This window comes from Protopterus annectens, chromosome 9.part0 (genome assembly GCF_019279795.1).
Source record: "Protopterus annectens isolate FY-2018-M chromosome 9.part0, PAN1.0, whole genome shotgun sequence".
NCBI lineage: Eukaryota > Metazoa > Chordata > Ceratodontiformes > Protopteridae > Protopterus > Protopterus annectens.
Window position 1 is genome coordinate 415,183,226 of NC_056743.1, and position 13,687 is coordinate 415,196,912.

A 13,687-nucleotide genomic window follows, 5' to 3' on the forward strand; every position below is an offset into this window, starting at 1 on the left:
CCAAGGAGAGCACCAATACCTGCATGGGACCTCAACTATGTCTTGGAAAAACTCACACTGCCTCCGTTTGAGCCAGCCTCTGCAGCTGATATAAATCTTTAAACTGGAAAACAGATCTGCTCCTAGCAATTACCTCTGCTAGACGAGTCTCAGAATTACAGGCACTCATGGCTGTGGAACCTTTTATCATTTTCCATCCTGACAGGGTTTCTCTAAGGACAAACCCTACATTTATGCCTATGGTAGTGTCCAGTGTGGCCCTTAACCAAACAATTAATTTGCCTACTTTTTACCCAAACCCACAGAATAAGGGTGAGAGACTTCTTCATTCTTTGGACATTCGCAGGCAGCTACGCTTCTACTTGGACAGAACCAAAGCTTTCAGAAAGACTGAACAACTTCTAGTGGCATATGCTGCAGGATCACAAGGAAAGCCTATCTCAAAACAGACTATTTCAAAGTGGATAGGCCACTGCATTCGTTTTTGCTATTCACAGCATGGCAAGTCAGTGCCTAAGGGCATTAGGCCATATTCAACCAGAGCAGCAGTCACTTCAGCAGCCTTCCTCAGAGAAGTACCAACCAAAGACATCTTAGAGTCTGCAATTTGGAGTTCAGTGCATACTTTTACAAAGCACTACCACTTACCTCTCTACTCTAAATCCAGAGCAGGCTTTGCCACTGCAGTTCTGCCTCTCCTAATCCTATTTCGCTCCAGCCTCCCAACCTTAGCTTTGGGATTCAACCCAAGAGTAATGACTGCAACAGTGAAACACGATGAACATAGTACAGTTGTGTACCTACCATAAATGTAGATGTTCGAGTGTATTCACTGTTGCAGTCCAGGTTACCCTCCCACCATCCCCCTTTTTACCTTGCTGGGACTTATCTGTACTTCTCTATTCTATACAACCTTTGTGGTGTATTTGCTTGTAGATGAAGGAAAAGTTGTTTTTTGTGTATGCATGCTTATTGGCATAATTTAGCCTACCATTTTAGGGGCACCTGATATCTGGGGCAAGAAAAACTGAAGAAAATGGCATCGGCTGCATCTTTTATACCCCTGGCGCACTGACGTCAGGGAGGAGGCGACAGCAACCAACGCTGGACCTAGACTTTGGAACTCGGGCCGACTGCGGGTAGCCTGCCAGCAGGATAAACCAATTGTAATGACTGCAACAGTGAATACACTCGAACATCTACATTTATGGTAGGTACACAACTGTACTTTCTTAGTGTAGGGATTGTCTGCCCCAGGCGACCCGAAAGTCTGCTCCTATACAAAAGCTTAAGCGTGGTTGCTGTAGATGCATGGGATGTCACACGTAGGGCCATAAACCAAGGGCCTTAAATGTGATGTCTGCACACACAGACCTCAGAACTTTTCTGCCGCAGTTGAAAGTCAGATTGATCGCATCGCTCCTCTACTGTCAAGACATTTAAAGCTAAGTACCCCATTGGGGATTTTGTTCTTTTACAACTGCTTGAGCTTGGTTTGCTGACTTCCCTTTAGCCAATGTCTGACAAAAAAAATGTAAATGCCGATGCAGACACCAAATTCCACATAAAGACTCGCATGACCGTTGCATTTTTTGCCTAGGCTGGGAACAAGATCATACCTCTTGTTCCGTTTGCCAATCCTTCGTCCCTAAGATGCTCAGAAGCCATCTGGCTGCCCTTAATCTTTACTTAGAAAACCAGTGGCTAAAAAAATTGGCACTTACGATGGATTCTGAGTTGGCCACCCAGGTGGAACTGCCACAGAAAAAGGCTAAGATTCCTAGGTCTACTTTCTCTGCCGTCGGACACCCCACCAGCCGCTGATCTAAGGGTTGAGGGACGTTCGCTAGAGCCATCTACTTCACCATTCCCCTTGAGGAAATTGCTGCCGAGGTACTGGCCAGCACATTCGCAGAGATTGCTGAGACGATGGTTTCAACCTAAGTCGAGGGGGAACCAGGCTCCACCAGATGCCTGACTGGAATGCCAGAATCCAAAGCCCCAGCCTTAGCTCAGGCCCCAGAGACTAGGCCTTCTCCCAAAACCACTCCTTTAAAAAAGAAGCAAAAAACTAAACATTTTCTCCTCCTGCTGAGGGATTACCTGACTGGCAGTCTTTCACTCGGTCTTTAATGTAGGCTTTCATGGCCCTTAGGCCCTCGGCCTCATCTCCCTCCACCATCCCTGTACTTAGCCCAAGGCCTGCCTCATCTACTTCTATTCTCCTGCCCACTTCTCATGAAAGAGAAGCGGAAGAAGAACTTTACTTTTCATCATCTGATGAGTCCATTACTTACTCATCACAGATTGCCTCTTCCCTGGAATATTATTTCTCTGATGAGGAATCCATTGAAGGGGACTCTTTCCCCAGAAGACATCACTTTTGGAGAGGCCATTACCAACATGAAAGACTATTTGAAATGGGATACTTCCCAAATGACTGAAACTCAAAAAAGATATTTTGAGTTACTTCAAGTTGAATCCCCCTCCCCTTCTGCTATCCCTCCAGCTGTACCTGCATATCTGGATGCATTTGATTCAGCATCCAAAAATCCTGATTCTCAGCCACCAGCTCCTAAGAGACCTTTCTATAAGATGCCTGATGACCATAATTTTTTTGTGAATCCCTCTTTGGCAGACCCAGCAGTGATTGCTGTAGCCCCAGACAAGCAGTCAAGACTCATCCCATCCCCGTCCCTTCTGCCTACAGAAAAGGACAGCAAAAGTATGGACAGGCTAGGCAAGAAGGTCTATACCTCCTCCACCCTAGCCTTCAGAGCTATTAATTATAAAACACATGAGATTAAGTATGCCTTGGATCTGGTATCCCAAGCATCTTCACTCCTATCCTTCCTGCCTGACTCCCCTAATAAGATGGAGTTGCAATCAAAACTAAATCTGGCATCTCAAGTAGCCAGACATTCAATTAGATGCAGCTGAAGCTTCTGCTAGGTCTGCTGCATCTGGATCAGTGCTGCGCAGATACTCATGGCTAAGACTTCAACTTCTGTCTGAGGACATCAAGTCCAACATCCTTGATGCTCCACAAGACTAAAACCTCCTGTTTGGCAAACAGTCAGCTGAACTATTTAAAAACCTTAAGAAGAAAAGATATTAAACACTTTCAGGTGTCTCCCATACCTAAATACTACTGAAATTATCAAGCTAAGACCACCTCTGTCAGGAGAACTCCCTCCACTGCTACACCTCCTCCTTCCAGGCAAAGTAAAGGAACCAGGAGACAGATCTTTTCCAGACCAGCCTTTTCTCAGACTGCTCCTTAACAGCCCTTTCATGACAGAAATGACACCAACAATGTGCGACTGCCTTGCCCACCTCCCCCTGTCAGCTTGTCTATCCCACTGCCTGCCCCTTTGGAGAACTGTCATTACATATCGCTGTGTTCTGGGAATAGCTGAAGAGGAATACTTCCTTTCCTGGAAGGAAAGACCCACAGCATGGGGCATTCCATTCCCACCCAAAAGTCAACTACACATTATTCCCCAAATCTTACAGGATCTACTGACCCATGGAACCATAGAGCCCATCCCTCCAGGACAAGAAGGAAAAGGTTGGTATTCAAGGTTATTTCTAGTACCAAAAAAGGATGACCCTTGGAGGCCAATTCTGGACCTTTCCTTTCTAAACCTCTTCCTGAAAGTTCCATCTTTCAGAATGCTTATCCCTCCAGACCCTTCTTCCACTATTGCCAGCCAAAGCTTTCATGGCCACACCAGATCTCCAATGAGGCCTACCTCCACATCCCTATCAAGCCCTCTCACAGAAAGTGCTTACGTTTCACTGGGTCCAGTTCTCACTTCCAATTTACTGCCTTACGCTTTGGTTTATCCACTGCACCCAGGCTCTTCACCAAATGCCTTGCTCCAACCATAGCCTATTGCAGGACCAAAGGCTTCCAAATCTACCCCTACCTAGATGATATCCTCATCCTTGCAGAAAAAGATGATGCCCTAAAAAACAGCTGCAGTTTGTCATGTCCCTACTGCAAGGTCTGGGGTTCACCCTCAGTCTACACAAATCATCCCTAACACCACAAAAGGTTTCTCGAGTGCAGGATGGGAACAGATCTGATGAAGGTATTCCTTCCTCAGGACAAAGTAGATTCCCTTAAAGGCCACACAACCATACTCTAGAGGTCCAGATCCCCTTCCTTCCCTGCCTAAAGGCAGAAATAAGGTGGTGGATCCAACAAATTCATGCGAACCCAGGACTTCCACTCCACCTACCCACACCAGCTCAGCACATGCATACAGATGCATCAGGCCTGAGCTGGGGGGCTACTATGAAGGGCCTCATGGTGCGAGAGAGCTGGCAGTTATCCCTACGGAAAAAACACATCAATGTAAGGGGGATGAATGCAGTCCTTTTTACACTGAAAGCCTTTCTTCCCATCCTACAACCAGGTCCCATTCAAATCTTCACAGACAACACCACAGTCATGTGGTACATCAACAAACTTTGGGGATCAAGTCCTACCTCCAATGCAGACTGGCAATCCAGATTTGGGATCTAGCCTCCAAAAACAATTTATCCCTGCAGACAGCCTACATTGCATGCAAGGGCAATCACCAGGCGGATGCTGTCAGCAGATGTTGAACAGGAAAATTTTTCTAGCTATTGTCCACCAGTGGGGCACACCTCAAGTAAATTTGTTTGCCTCCCCCAAAACAGACAACTGAAAAGGTTTTGTACCAAGAACCACTTACCACTAGCTTGGAGAGTGGACGCTTTCAGCATTTCAGGAAAGGGATGGTTTATATATGCCTTCCTCTCCCTTCTGTCTCATTTAAGAGGTCGTCCTGAAAATCAGGAATGACATGCCAAAAATCTTGCTGGTGGCTCCCGACTGGCCAAAGCAGCATTGGTTCATCCTTCTACTATACATCGCCAATGGCAATCACCACAGGTTACCCCACAAGGTGGACCTACTCACACAGCAGAAGGGAACAATCATCCACCCTCACCTACAGATGCTATGTCTAAGACTCTGGGTAATAAACTTTTAATTCCCTTCAGACACCATTACGCCGAGGATGTGCTTTCAGTCCTGAGGGAGGCCAGGAAACCTACTACAAGGAGAATCCTACATTTCAAAATGGTAAAAATTCTCCAAATGATGTCTCCAGAGACAGAAAGATCTTTTTCTAGTGGCTGTTCCTCTAGTCTTAACTTGTGTGTGTGAACTTATCAAGGCAGGACTTTCATAAAATTCACCTGTCCGCTATGTCTGCCTGCTTACCCTTAGACCCTCCTTTACTCTCCAGGCTAGACGTTAAATTGTTCCTGAAAGGGGTCTTGCACATCAGGCCACCAAGGAAACCTGTTCCACCGCCTTGGGACCTGAACTTCATCTTAGAAAAGCTCACACTGGCCCCATTCCAACTAGCCAGTTCTGCAACACTTCAAATGTCCATATGGAAAACAGTCCTGCTGGTAGCCCTTATCTCAGTTTAGAAGGGTGTCAGAGTTACAAGCACTCGTGGCTTGTCCCCCTTACACTGTTTTTCACAAAGACAGCGTGACCCTGCATACCAACCATTCTTTCATGCCCAAAGTGGACAACAAACTATCTTTAAATCAGTCCATTCACCTGGCCACCTTCTTCCCCTCTCCAACTAATGAAATTGAGAGAATACTCCACTCCCTGGATACACACAGGCAACTAAGGTTTTACTTAGACAAAACTAAGTCCATCAGAAAATCTAATCAACTCTTTGTATCCTTCCATCCCAGGGCACAGGGCAAGGCAGTCACCAAACAAACCATCTCCTGCTGGATAAGAAAAACTATCTGCTTTTGCTACTCCTTCCACGGCAAGAACCTACCTCAGTGGGTAAGAGCACATTCTACTAGGGGCCGTAGCCTCATCCAAAGCCTTCTTCAAAGGCATGGACACAGCCTTCATCCCGGAGGTGGCCACCTGGTCCTCTTTACATACCTTTACCAGACATTACAAATTGGACCACATTTCCAGAGCCAGAGCTTGTTTCACTAGGGCAGTCCTGTAGGGGTTTCTGGAATCAGCTACCTCTACTTCCACCCTTCCTCCTCCTTAAGCTGTGGTACTCTCACACTAAGAATACTGCAACATGGGAATAGAAGGACATAGAATAGTTGTGTAAAATCTTACCATAACCATAGATGTCCTTCTCTTCCATTTTGCAGTATTCTTTCCCCCCACCTATCCCCCTAAAGTCATTTTCACCTGTCTGTGGAGCTCCCTGGAGCATCATCCATACTTGTCACAATGGCAAACAAATGGCACTTCACACTTCTGGTGGACATCATTTGGCTCTTCTTACTATACTGTCCAACTGGGCAGTCAGTTCTTAGGTCTGTGTGTGCAGATGTCACATTTAAGGCCCCTGGTTTATGTCCTTATGTGTGATGTCCCACACACCTACAGCAACCAGGTTTAAGCTTTTGTATAGGAGCCGACGTTCAGGTCGCTTGAGGTGGAGAATCCTCACACTAAAAATACTGCAACATGGAAGAGAAGGACATCTATGGTTATGGTAAGATGTTGCACAACTATTCTTTACAGAGGCAAAGAAAGAGAGAGAGAAAAATTTGAAGGAATTTCTAGTTACAGGGCAAGAGAAATGGGCTATCCTGGAGAGTTGCATGGACAAAGCCAGGTATTTGTGAGATTTTTATTTTAGGAGTTTTTTAAATTGTAGTGAGGAGCAGTTTGAAGCAAGTGAGGTTGGTAGTTTATTCCATAGTTTTGAGATATAGTTTGAAAAAAGGGATATGAGTTTATGGAAAGCAGGGGTTTTATGTGGTTGAGTGGATTTTGTGGGCAAAAGTTAGTTAATTAAAGTGAAGCAGTTGAGGAAGTAAAAGCCAGTTTAGCTGTTTGAGGGATGTGCAGGTACCGCAGTTTGCTATTAGATAACATGTACCTTAATGAATGTCTCGATAAACGCATTGTTCCTAAAGGACTCAGGGTTCATAAATACCCTAATAATGTCACTGTAGGTAGTGAATTTTATGTTGAACTTATCAATGCATTCGATAAATGTGGGCTTGAGATTGTGCAAGCCATTATTAAAAAGAATGAGAAGGAAATTGCATTATTAGATAAGGACATAGAAGCTATCAATCAGGTTGTCACTAGTGACTTGATGTTTCAAGTTGAAAGAGAAAAAAAGAAATATTATCAAATTAGAAAAGATGTTGACAGTAAATGTAATGAAATTTTACAAAGAAAGTATAAAAAACTACATAGAGATGTTAGAGAGTATGATGAGGGATGCCAGTATCCTGCTCCACCTTCCAGTAAATTTCAGTACCACAATACACACAAACAGGGTCCAGCTACTAACACTACACCTCATGACTTTTTACCTGAAACAGAGGGTTTTCAGGGTCAGGGACAAGAACCACTCCCAAGGAGATCTGAGAGGATACGTAATCAACGTAAAGTGTATCAGGATCAGTCTTTTTCCCCCAAACATTATCACTACAGGGGAGGGACGAAGAACAACAGGAACAACTTTCCAACCCAGGTCCAATTTTGGGATTAGAAACTACAAAAACTGGCAATGAAATTATTCCTGACACTCATGATATTGTTTGTACCAAGGAAGGATACACTATTTACAACTATAGTCATTTAAATGTTACTGATGTTTATTTTGATTTGTTTATGAAAGGATTCAAGTACATTCCAAATAGGGGCAGTAATGTCACCCAGGTTATACTTGATTTAAAATCTTTCATAAGAAAAATTAATCTTGAAAACATTTTGGGAAATGGAGAATCTTCCAACCAAAATTGTCCACATAGACCTAGTACTTTCAATCCTCCATTACATCCACAGCTTAAAAACTTGGAAAATAGGATTGAACAAAAAATCAGGAACCAACTCAGGAAAACTAGATATTCACCTAACTTGTCTATTTCTGAAAAATCTTTGTTGTTTGAGCTTCGGGAAGATACTAGCGTTAGGGTCATGGAACCAGATAAAGGGGGTGGTGCGGTTATCATGGACCAAGTCATATATGACGGCAAAATGTATACCATACTAAATAACAAGACTAGATACAGTATAGTATCTCTCAATGAAATTAACATTGCCTATAGAAAAATTGACTTGGCCATTAAAGATTTATTAGATCAAGAAGCCATTGATTATAGTACCTATACTTTTTTGAATAACACTCAGCCTAGGGTACCTTCGATTTTCGGAGTACCCAAGGTACACAAAGATATCTTGGATCCTCCTTTAAGGCCCATTGTGGCTGCACAAGGTTCAAAGATCTCCCCTTTATCTAAGTTCTTGGATTGGAAGTTCAAGAGCTTGTGGCCTAAGTCTGGCCACTTACTCAAAGATTCTTGGGAATTTTTGAGACAGGCCAATCCTGAACTTGTAGTTCCTGATCTAAAATTCCTGACTATTGACGTGGTGGACATGTTCTCTGTGATACCACATGAGACAGGGTTATTATGGTTGGAAGAGGCACTTACACTCCGTCCTAACATCAATAACAATGATATTTTTGTAATCTTGGAACTTATGGAATTAGTTCTGTACAACAATTTCATTTACTTTTCAGGAGAATATTACAAGCAGGTGTCAGGTGTTGCCATGGGGGCAAATAGTGCCCCAACTTACGCAGATATCATTCTTTCTGTTTGGGAAAACAAATTTGTCCTTAACAGTCCCTTCAAGGACCACTGGACAGCTTACTTTAGATTTTTGGATGATATTTGCATTTTTTGGACAGGACCTGTAGCTGTTATAAAGGATTTTATGGAATTTTTGGCATCTACCACAGATTTCCTAACATTTACTTATCAAATACATGATGGTGGTGTTGAATATCTTGATGTTTTCCTTAGCATTGATCAAGGTTCTTTTAGATCCACCGTTTATAGAAAACCTACGTTTTCTAACAGCTATATACATTTTAACAGTTCACACCCCATGCATCAAAAAAGGGGTATAGTCAAGGGCCAATTGGTCAGAGTTTCCTGAATGACCTCTAATGATGAAGACTTCTTAGTAGAATGTCACAAACTGTTCCAAATGTTCAGGGACAGAGGTTATCCAGAGGAGTTTATTTACAACATATGGGAAGAAGTCAAAGAGGGTAAAAAAGATAGGTTTAGACCTATTTTAGGCTTGGGACCATCTGTTAATGTCCCTAATAGACTGAATAATCAATTAGATTATAAAAAAGCTTTTATTACAGGGTTTAGTTCAAATTCTAGTCTTATTCAGGACATTGTTTGTAAGGAATGGGACATATTTAAGGACATTACTGACCTAGAGAATATACATGGCAAGGACATTAGAACTGTTTTCCGTAGGGGGAAAAATGTAAAAAATATCCTGGAAACAGGATTTTCCCAGCGTCATATCTCTCATAGACGCAAAGGTACTTATAGATGTGGATCTTGTGCACAATGTTCTTACATTGTGCACAACGAAGAAATACATCTTTCAGTCCACAATAAAACCACCAAGGGTACAGCATATTTTAACTGTAATAGCCATGGAGTGGTTTATTTAGCTTGTTGTTTAAACTGCCCAGCATACTATGTGGGCAAAACTGAACGTACATTAAAACGCAGAATTTATGAGCATATGTACGATATATTAAAAAAGAATAACACCAATGCTCTGTATAAGCACACATTAGTATGCCCTACAGCTAAATATCAGTTTTTTGTGTTAGAAGGTGTTATCAAAGACCCAAGAGGTGGACCATGGCAGGTGAAACTGGAATGTCAGGAAACTTACTGGCAGATTCTTTTGGAATCAAATAAAGAACCTGGTTTAAATGACTACATCTCTATTAAGCCTTTGCTGAAGCTTAAGGCTATTAATATATAACTTGTTTTAGTTTTTATATTTCATACAAACAATATTTATTTCTTTGTATAAATGTATTAACATATGAATGTTTCTATGTCCTGGAACTTGTTCTTTACATATATTTTTAAAAAATTTTTTTCAAAATATTTTAAACAATATATTTTTTGTTCTGTTTTTTTAAAAAAACTTAATTGCTATCAATTAACTTATTTACTCATCAATTATGTGTGCATATATACCCAGGGACCCCTCCCTGATATTGTCTGATGAAGTTGCATTGTGTAACGAAAACGTGTTATACTAAAAGGATTTTTGTGTTAATAAACCTGTGTTTTTACTACGTGGTGCTTTGTGCATTTACATTTTAGCTTGTGGATATTTATTGGCGTTTCTCTCCTCCTTCACTGGTTTGTTTTTCTTATCGTTGAGTTTTTGCCAGTGTTTCTTCCTACTTGGTCTTGGATGTGCAGTGATGTGATCTGTGTGAGGCAACTGTGGCAAATTTGGCTATTTTATTGAAGCAAGATTCAAGTTTGGTAAGGGCAGTTTTACGGAGGTTTGTTAGTATTGGGGAGGCATATAAGAGAGTTGATAAGAGGTGTGTGTGGGCAATAATCGTTTTTGTGCTGCATGTTAGAAATTTTTTGTTTCTGTAAAGGAGGCCTAGTTTCTTGTGGACTTTTTAATGGTTTGGGCGACACGCAAATCAAATTTCAAGTTGTTAATTTCAACACCTAGCAGTTTGGTGTGGGTTGTTGGGATGATGGTTTTATTTTTGGTTAAGATGCTGAATGAAGAGGAAGGGGAGGGTTGTTAGCTGGATAGAAGAGAAGTAGTTTTGTTGGGATTAAGAATGAGCTGAGAGCTTGTAAACCAAGTTTCAGCAAATCAGATTATTGGGGCTTGTTGAGGATTGTTTCTAGAGAGGAAGCCGAGCATACAAGAGTTGAGTCATCGGCATATTGAACCATAGTGGCATGATGTGTGGAGTAGATTGGTGAAGACAGAGAATAGAAGGGGTCCAAGGGTGGATCCTTTGATCTGTTTGACCAGAAGTTATAGAAATAGGGACATTAAAAACACTAAAATAAATCTATGAATGTGAGGAAATTTTTCTTCAAAGTTGAGAAGTTTAATTTTAAAATGCAGGTAATAGAAATCTTGTTGTTCAAACCTGGTTTTTGAGTTGTGTTCAAACGTAACTGCCAGGTTAGCTCTGAATTCCAGCTGGGTCTCCAAGTCACCGCCTCTTGGGGAGATGTGAACTTTATCAGTCACCCCGAATTTATATTTAACCCCACCGTTGACTAAACAAAATGTAGTATGTTTATGTATTAAGCGGTTTTCTTGTCCTTCCCTCAAGTCGTATAAATGTTCGTAGACCCTCTTTTTTTCAGGCACATTCAGTCTTCCCAATGTTAAATGTAACTACAGTATTGACATGCTCCACATCTCCAAGTACCAGGCATCCTAACATTGTTATTCATCAAAGCCTTTTCTTAATATTCAAGAATATTTTTCATATTATAACCACTCTTGTATTTGAAGCCGGGTGCAGTTCCAAGGCATTCCTCAAATCTAGTGTCTGTCTAAAAGATGCTTCAGCTGTAAATGACTTGTTTAACATTTCTGCTAGTAGAACTGTACCGTAAAATTGTGGCCCTAGAAAAAAAATCTGTCCCCCTGGGTAGTGTTACCATAAATTGTAAGTTTTATTTTCTTCCCAAGATGGGTGAATACCTGTCTTTTCTCCCATAAACACAGGTTTTTTTTTTTTTTTAATTTTTCTTGACATCTGAGACAGGTAGCCTGTATCCAAAAAACATATTGGTTACCTTGTCTATTTCTCTTGCAAAAAGAAAGTCGTCTGATGTTATTATAGACAGCCTTATAATTTGGCCTTTAACCAAGTTAATTGTCAAAGTTCTAGGATAACTGCTATTACTATAATGCAAATAGGAATTAGAAAAAGTAGATTTTCTAAAGTAAATTTTCATTTTCTGATGAAGATTTTCGAAAACGTACTTTCTGTGTGCAAAGCGTTATTAGTACTAGTGTTTCTTGTATGTCCAGTGCTCTTGGAACATTAAACAATTCACTTTTGGCAGTAGTCTCGGTCTGGACCCTTATTTGGTTCTCTACAGCGAACGTTTCTGTTTGGTTTTGGTGTTATTCTTGTTCGCTTTCCATCTCTGAGGTTTGGTTACAGTTTGGTTTATGAGATGGCTGAGTTCTCAGGGGCTGAGACCGAGTCTGACATTCGAGGTGGGGAGAAAGGTGAACTTAGGAAAGTGATTGGCCAACTTTCCCAGTTGGTTGAGTTGCTCACCCCTGCATGTCAGTCTATTGTTACGTTAGCTTCCGGTTATACCGGAGCACTACGAGCAAAGTCAAAGGATTGCCTTCCTAACAGGGAAGGTTTGGTGCACAATTCAAACTCAAAACAACATGGTTCTGATTTTACTCGTTTGGATTTACATGATTACGAGTTTCCCCAGTTGTTGCGTTCCAACTCTGCTGACAATGCTGATGAACAGAACACTCGTAATTCCAGCAGCAGGGCTGATGGAACTGGTGCGCAAGGTGACTTTTCTAATTCTTCTCGCAATTTCAATTATAATGACTTTATTAAGAAGAATTACACTATAAATTCTAATTATTCGGATGTTAATGTCCAGGACAAAGGTTCGAGGACTTACAGGGAGAGTCTTGATTTCTTACAATTTTATATGGACAAGTATAAACGCTTGGGTTGTGACAATGTTTTTTTGAAAGAATGTTTAAACAGAAATATAGTTCCTAAGGGCTTGCGAGTTTGCAAGTTTCCGAATCGTGTGGTTGATGGTTCTACTTTTCATACTGAACTTATTAAGATTTTTGACAAGTGTGGTTTGGATGTTGTAGAGGCTATTGTTACTGAGAATGAGAGAATGAGGGTAACATTGTTGGAGAAAATGGAGGCTGTTAATTCCAACATTATTCAGGACCTCTTGTTTAATGTAGAGTCAGAAAAATCTTTGTATTTTAATATTTTTAAACAAATTGATTTTGATTGTCACAACAATATGAAGCGGAAGGAAGGAAAATTAAAAAGGGACATCAGGGAATATGAGGAGGGTACAGCATATCCTAAACCAAGGCCTTTCAAAGTTGATACTAATGAACGATATATAGGTACACATAACAGGTCTAGGGCACATCCATATGTTCCAGATGAAGCCTTCTATGATGATTTTCCAGCAATTGATCAAAATGACCCTTTAGATCTCCCTCCCCCTCCCTTACGGAGGTCCGACAGGATACGGAAGAAGAAACCAGTATATTACAACAACTATTACAATCACAGGGGAAACCCCAGATATTAGTCAATCACAATCAAAATGTAGGTAGTGAAATTGTTCAGAAAGGTTATATTTTAGAGTACAAGAACTACAAAAATTTTAATTATAGTGTGGTACCCATTACTTTAGGTCACTTTGAACTATTTTGCAAAGGTTTTAAATTTATTCCTGTAAGGAAAGCGAGTACTGCTAAAGCCCTTGTAGATATGAAATTATTTTTAAGAAAGAAAAATTTAGCTTTAATGTTTGCAGGTTCTGATAATATATTTACACAACCAGTTTTTAAGAAAAAAAGTACTTTCAACCCCCCGTTGCACCCACAGCTTAAGAATTTGGAGTTAATATTGGAGAGGGAGATTAGAAATACCATTAATACACATAGAGTTAATTCTAACCTTTCCAAAAATGAAAAATTACTATTGAATGAATTGATGAACAATAAAGCTGTGAGAATTATGCAACCTGACAAAGGGATTATATTTTGTACGAATCAAAAATG

The 13,687-nt window shown here is 40.9% G+C and overlaps 1 protein-coding gene across 1 annotated transcript in view; it reads left to right on the forward strand.

The window, feature by feature from the left end:
- The window catches only part of LOC122811243 (tumor necrosis factor receptor superfamily member 10A-like), a 1,311,615-nt gene that overhangs the window by 1,223,888 nt on the left and 74,040 nt on the right, over positions 1-13,687 (forward strand). The window lies entirely within an intron of this gene.